The sequence below is a fragment of the Vulpes vulpes genome, chromosome 16, assembly GCF_048418805.1.
Source record: "Vulpes vulpes isolate BD-2025 chromosome 16, VulVul3, whole genome shotgun sequence".
NCBI lineage: Eukaryota > Metazoa > Chordata > Mammalia > Carnivora > Canidae > Vulpes > Vulpes vulpes.
In genome coordinates this window covers 62370115-62376087 of record NC_132795.1, presented here as the reverse complement: position 1 = coordinate 62376087, position 5973 = coordinate 62370115, and the positions used below count along the sequence as shown (strand labels likewise).

General features: G+C 48.2%; 1 pseudogene; it reads left to right on the top strand.

The window, feature by feature from the left end:
- The first annotated feature begins 4702 nt into the window (after positions 1-4702).
- LOC112929153 (glyceraldehyde-3-phosphate dehydrogenase-like) lies at positions 4703-5678 on the top strand (annotated as a pseudogene).
- Positions 5679-5973: the final 295 nt, after the last annotated feature.

The following is a 5973-nucleotide window of genomic DNA, read 5'->3' as shown; positions in this document are numbered from 1 at the left end:
GAATTGGCTCACAGGATTATGGCTAGCTTGGCAAGTCCAAACTCCGCAGCGTCGGCCGGCAAGCAGGAAGCACAGGGATGGGGGGGCCGTACAGCTCCAATGGCAATCTGCCGGCTGATTTCTCTCTTGCTTGGGGGGAGGTCAGTCTTCTAGCAAGCACTTCAGCCGATGAGTTGAGGCCCATCCTCATTATAAAACTTTGCTTTACTCAAAGTTCACTAAAAAATGCCTTTACAGAAACATGCAGAATGATGTTTGTCCAAATATCTGAGCACCATGGCTCAGTCATGTGGACACTTTAGCCATCACACACATAATCATTTTAAAATACATTTCTTAATGATAATAAATGCAGTACACATTCAATATAGAAATCTTAAAATGGCAAAAAAAAGAAAAAAGAAAAAAGAAAAGATATCCTAATCCTATCAGGGCCCACTGGGATGGATATTGTTCTAATTCTAGGCCTATGAACATTGTAAGAAATGTTTTCAGGGTGCCTGGGTGTCTCAATAGGTTGAGCACCTGACTCTTGATTTTGGCTCAGGTCATGATCTCAGGGTCATGAGATCGAGCCCTGGTGTCGGGCTCCTTGCTCAACAGGGAGTCTGCTTGAGATCCTCTCTATCCTTCTCCCCTTCCACCCCTCACCTCGCTTGTGTGCATATGTGTGTACTCTCTCTCCCCCAAATAAATCAATACATCTTAAAAAAAGAAATATGTTTTCATATCCCTGTGTGATATCATTTCACAGTGATGTTCTACAGCCAGTTTTTTTCATTTAGCAAGTCTCTATGAATTTTCCTCCAGGTTAATAATATTCTTTCATATCCTGACTTTTAATGATAGCACAGCAGGTCTGTCTCACGATGGCTGCAATTAATGGCTTCCCCTCTTGCTCAATATCCTTTCTCCTTTGTTTCTGATAATAGTATTTGGTTCAAGTGGTGCTAAGTCTTATCTTTTGTGCCGGTGTATAGGCATAGAACAAAGTTGCAAATATCAAGAAAAAGGGTTTTCTCCAGGTTACTAGGCTGGTACTTTAGGGGTCTAGGACTATTGGAGGCCATTTTTATCAATACGTGGACTTGATCCTAAGAATGAAGCCAGTATACAGGAAAGCAATGTAGAGAAATGAGGGACACCTGGGTGGCTTAGCGTTTGAGCATCTGCCTTCAGCTCAGCGCATGATCCCGGGGTCCGGGATTGAGTCCAACATCGGGCTCCCTGCATGGGGCCTGCTTCTCCGCTTGTGTCTCTGCCTCTCTGTCTCTCAAGAAAAAATACATAAAATCTTAAAAAAAAAAAAAAAAAGGTAGAGAAATGAAGAAAAACAGACTTCTGATTACATTCTTTGGACACCTGGATCCAGCCATGCCTGAAGATGCTCTCTTTATACTTTTCAGCTATGGAAGATAATAAATCCCTCCTTTTTTGCATAAGCTGATAGAGGATTCTGTGACTTTCCCCCATAAGAGTCCTACCTGATATGGTATCATTCCCACTGACATGCACCAGTACATGGCTTTAACATTTTTTGTTTTTTTGTTTTGTTTTTCTGATAACTTACCCATGAAGGGCAAGATGTTGCAAGGGAATTTGGAGACTGCAAGATGACTAAGATGTACACCCTGATCTGAAGTGAAGGAACCTATGATCCAGTAGTTGCAGCCAAGTACATTAGATAACTACAAGGATGTAAATTCCAACAGCTTAGGGGGATCAGGCCAGGCTTCCCAGAGGAATAAGCACTTGACATTGCTCTTAACAGAGAGGATGATAGGATTTCAAATTCCTAAATTTAAAAGGATCTAAAAGAACCTACAGTGAACGGGTCTTGAAGTACAGCTTTAATATGGCTATGAATGGCCTGGGGATCTTATTAAAATGCAAAATATGATTCAGTAAGTCTAGGGAGGAGCCAAGATTCTTTATTTATTTATTTATTTATTTATTTATTTAAAAGATTTTATTTATTTATTCATGAGAGACACAGTGAGAGGCAGAGACACAGGCAGAGGGAGAAGCAGGGTCCCTGTGGGGAGTCCAGTGTTGGACTTGATCCCAGGACCTGGAATCACGCCCTGAGCTGAAGGCATACGCTTAACTGCTAAGTCTACCAGTCGTCCCAGATTCTGCATTTCTAATGAATTCCCAGCTAAAGTGGGCCCTGCTTGTGCATAGGCTGCACTTGGACCAGGGAGGGAGGGTCTGGCCCTTGGCCTGCTCCTCCAGTCTCTCTCACACCAGGCTTTCGCCTGACCAGAGGCCCACGTGGAAGACTTCCTTGGGTCCTGGGAGCACGCGCAGCTCTGGCCTGCCCCCAGGCCTGCAGCCCACTGGACTGTGGGGGTTGCTCCTTCCTGCACTCCCACACATAGGGCTTCTCTCTACTAGCTGCCCAGCTATCCACATCTCAGGCAGGCCCTTGGGGTCCCTGCTGTTTCATGTGCCACCTTCCAGCCCCCATTATGTCCAAGCTTTTTTCACATCCCTCTGGAGGCAGAATATGATAATGTGGGGCTCACTGGACTAGATGAGTAAGGAAAAAGCCGAGGGGCTCCCCATCTCACATATGTGTACCACAGTCCCCGCGTGTGGCCACAGATCTCAGCCAACCTGCATCAACTTGTTCTACTTATTTTGTACCAATCACCAGAATCTGCAATTAGGGTGTTGATTGATTTGTTCACTACCTTCTTTTTCCAACAGAAGGTAAAGCCAGAAAGTCAGAGCCCCATTCATCTGACTCTAGCTCTCTCCTCTGTGGTGTCTGGCACATGATGGGCACTCAGCAAATATTCCCCAAATGAAACGGATGAAGGCAAAGATGGGGAACAGAGGGAGACAGGTAGCAGGAAGGACATTTCTGGCAAAGGGAAGACCGTGGGTAATATCAAGGAATAAAATGAGTCACCCAGTTTAGCTGGAACAAGAGTAGAGTATATGTAGGAGGTGACAGCAAGGAAGGTTGGGAACTGGGAACGTCTTGTAGAAGACACCTGTGGGGAGTGAGGACTTCATCTGTTGGGTAATGGGGTGCTATGATCAGATATGCTGGGAGCTCAGCTTGAGGAGTGCTAGCCTGCTGGTGAGGAAGGGGAGGGAACAGGGGTGCTGGGGCTGGGGCACTAGAGGCCGCCAGAGGCTCTGCCAACAGTGCAGGTGAATGTGGATGGGGCGGTGGGGAGGGCTGAGGGCTGGGAGCTAGGATGGAGCTGGGAAACACAAGACATGGGGTTTGAGTGGGGGTCAGGGACCTGGGGTGTAGATCAAATGGGGGTGCTGCTCTGATCACAACAGGAGGTTACAAGGAGGAGCAGTTTCTGAGGGGAAACTGAGTGAGCAAGTACAGAAGGAGGCTTCTCTCTTCGCTGATTCTAGCTTGGAGAACTGATAGTTACCTAACCTGAAGTCCAAATTTAGGGGAAGTGTCAGCCTGTGACACAGGGCAATGACAGGGGATGCATTCCCCCTTGCTCTGAGCATCCCTCCCTCCCATCCAGGATGAGGGTAGTAAGCTAAGCACACCTTGTAGAGCTGTCGTGAGGTTTCCAGATGTATGCAGGTGAGCGGTTTGTGGTGGGGTCAGTGTGGTGTTGGCACAGAGGATGGGCTCAGTGGAGTCGCCTCTCCCCAAGGACACACCTCCCTCCCTGGAGTCAGCTACATCCAGTGACAAGGAGATGCGGGGGGTGGTCAGCTCCCCACCAAGTTGGGACAAGTCAGAAGCACCAGGCTGGGCCCGAGCTCCCCGTGGGAGGGGTGAGGACTCTACTGGGGCTGCACTGGCCACCTATACCTGTGTCCAAGCCCGCTGGCCGCACTCTCTGGACAGGACAGAGTGCACTCCCCCATGAACTTCCTGCTTACATGTCCCTCCCTCCGAGTCTGCTTTGCCAAGAACCCAATATGTGACACGGGGTATTGTCTTAACAGAGCAATTCTAAGCCACTGGAATATCCGAGTGGCTCATGGGCCACAAACTTAGACACTACATTGCAGATTTCCATTCCAGAAGCTGAGAAGGAAAGTACTGTTGTGGAGGCCCCGCAACTCTGGGTCAAGGGGCTTCTTAGGCACATCAGAGATTCTTTTTTTGTGCTAAGGACCGCTTCTTAGATTGATGTTTATAAATGTACAATAAAATACATTGGATTGCAGAGGAAACCAATTATACTGAAACATAGTTATCAAGGTGCCTGGGTGGCTCGGTGGTTAAGCATCTGACTTTTGGTTTCAGCTCAGACCATGATCTCAGGGGCCTGGGATAAAGCCCTGTGTAGGACATTCCTCTCCCTCTGGCACTCTCCCTAGTCCTGTACCACCCCCCACCCTGCTCTCATGCATGTGGGTGCACACACACCTGCACGCTCTCTCTCAAATAAATAAAATTAACATTAAAAATTTACAAAAGAAACAGTTATCAAACTATTTTAAGATATTTTTCAAACTTATCTATTCATGAGAGACACACAGAGGCAGAGACGCAGGCAGAGGGAGAAGTAGGCTCCCTGCAGGGAGCCTGATGTGGGACTTGATCCCAGGACCCTGCAGTCACGACCTGGGCCAAAGGCAGACGCTCAACCACTGAGCCACCCGGATATCCCACCAAGCTATTTTAAAATCACACTTTGGCTCCTCCCTGTTCGACAGACAGCCACATCTTCTGGTGCAGTGCCAGCCCTGTCCCTGAGACACGATGGTGAAGGTAGGAGTAAATGGATTTGTCCATATCGGGCACCTGGTCACCAGGATTACTTTTAACTCTGGCAAAGTGGATATTGTTGCCATCAATGACCCCTTCATTGATCTCAACTACATGGTGTACATGTTCCAGAATGATTCTACCCACGGCAAATTCCACGGCATGGTCAAGGCTGATAATGGGAAACTTGTCATCGGTGGGAAGTCCATCTCCATCTTCCAGGAGCAAGATCCCACCAACATCAAATGGGGTGATGCTGATGCTGAGTATGTTGTGGAGTCCACTGGGGGTCTTCACCACCATGGAGAAGGCTGGGGCTCACTTGAAGGGCGGGGCCAAGAAGGTCATCATCTCTGCTCCTTCTGTTGATGCCCCCATGTTTGTGATGAGTGTGAACCATGAGAAGTATTGACAACTCCCTCAAGATTGTCAGCAATGCCTCCTTCACCACCAACTCCTTGGCTCCTCTGGCCAAAGTCATCCATGAGAACTTCGGCATCATGGAGGGCCTCGTGAACACCAACCATGCCATCACTGCCGCCCAAAAGACTGTGGATGGCCCCTCTGGGAAACTGTGGAATGATGACCAAGGGGCTGCCCAGAACATCATCCCTGCTTTCACTGATGCCACCAAGACTGTGATCCCTGAGCTGAACAGGAAGCTCACTGGCATGCCCTTCCGTGTCCCCACCTCCAATGTGTCAGTTGTGGGTCTGACCTGCCGCCTGGAGAAAGCTGCCAAATATGATGACATCAAGAAAGTGGTTAAGCAGGCATTGGAGGGCCCCCTCAAGGGCAGGAGGACCAGGTTGTCTCCTGTGACTTCAACAGTGACACCCACTCTTCCACCTTCGATGCTGGGGCTGGCATTGCCCTCAATGACTACTTAGTCAATGAATTTGGCTATAGCAACCGAGTGGTGGACCTCGTGGTCCATGTGGCCTCCAAGGAGTAGGAGCCTCCTGGACCACCAACCCCAGAGAGAACAAGAGGAAGAGAGAGGCCCTCAGCTGTTGGGAAGTAGTCCCTGCCCCGAATTAATCCCCCAACAGACTGGGAATCTCTTGACCTCCAATTTACATCCCAGACCCCCTGAGGAAGGAGAGGGGCTTGGGGAGCCCTACCTTGTCATGTATCATCAATAAAGTATGCTGTACCCAGAAAAAAAATAAAAACAGACTTATGACATATTAATATATGGCACAGAAATTATTATGATGTGATAATATAGTTAATAAAAGGCCTATCAGTGGGTCTAATAATCT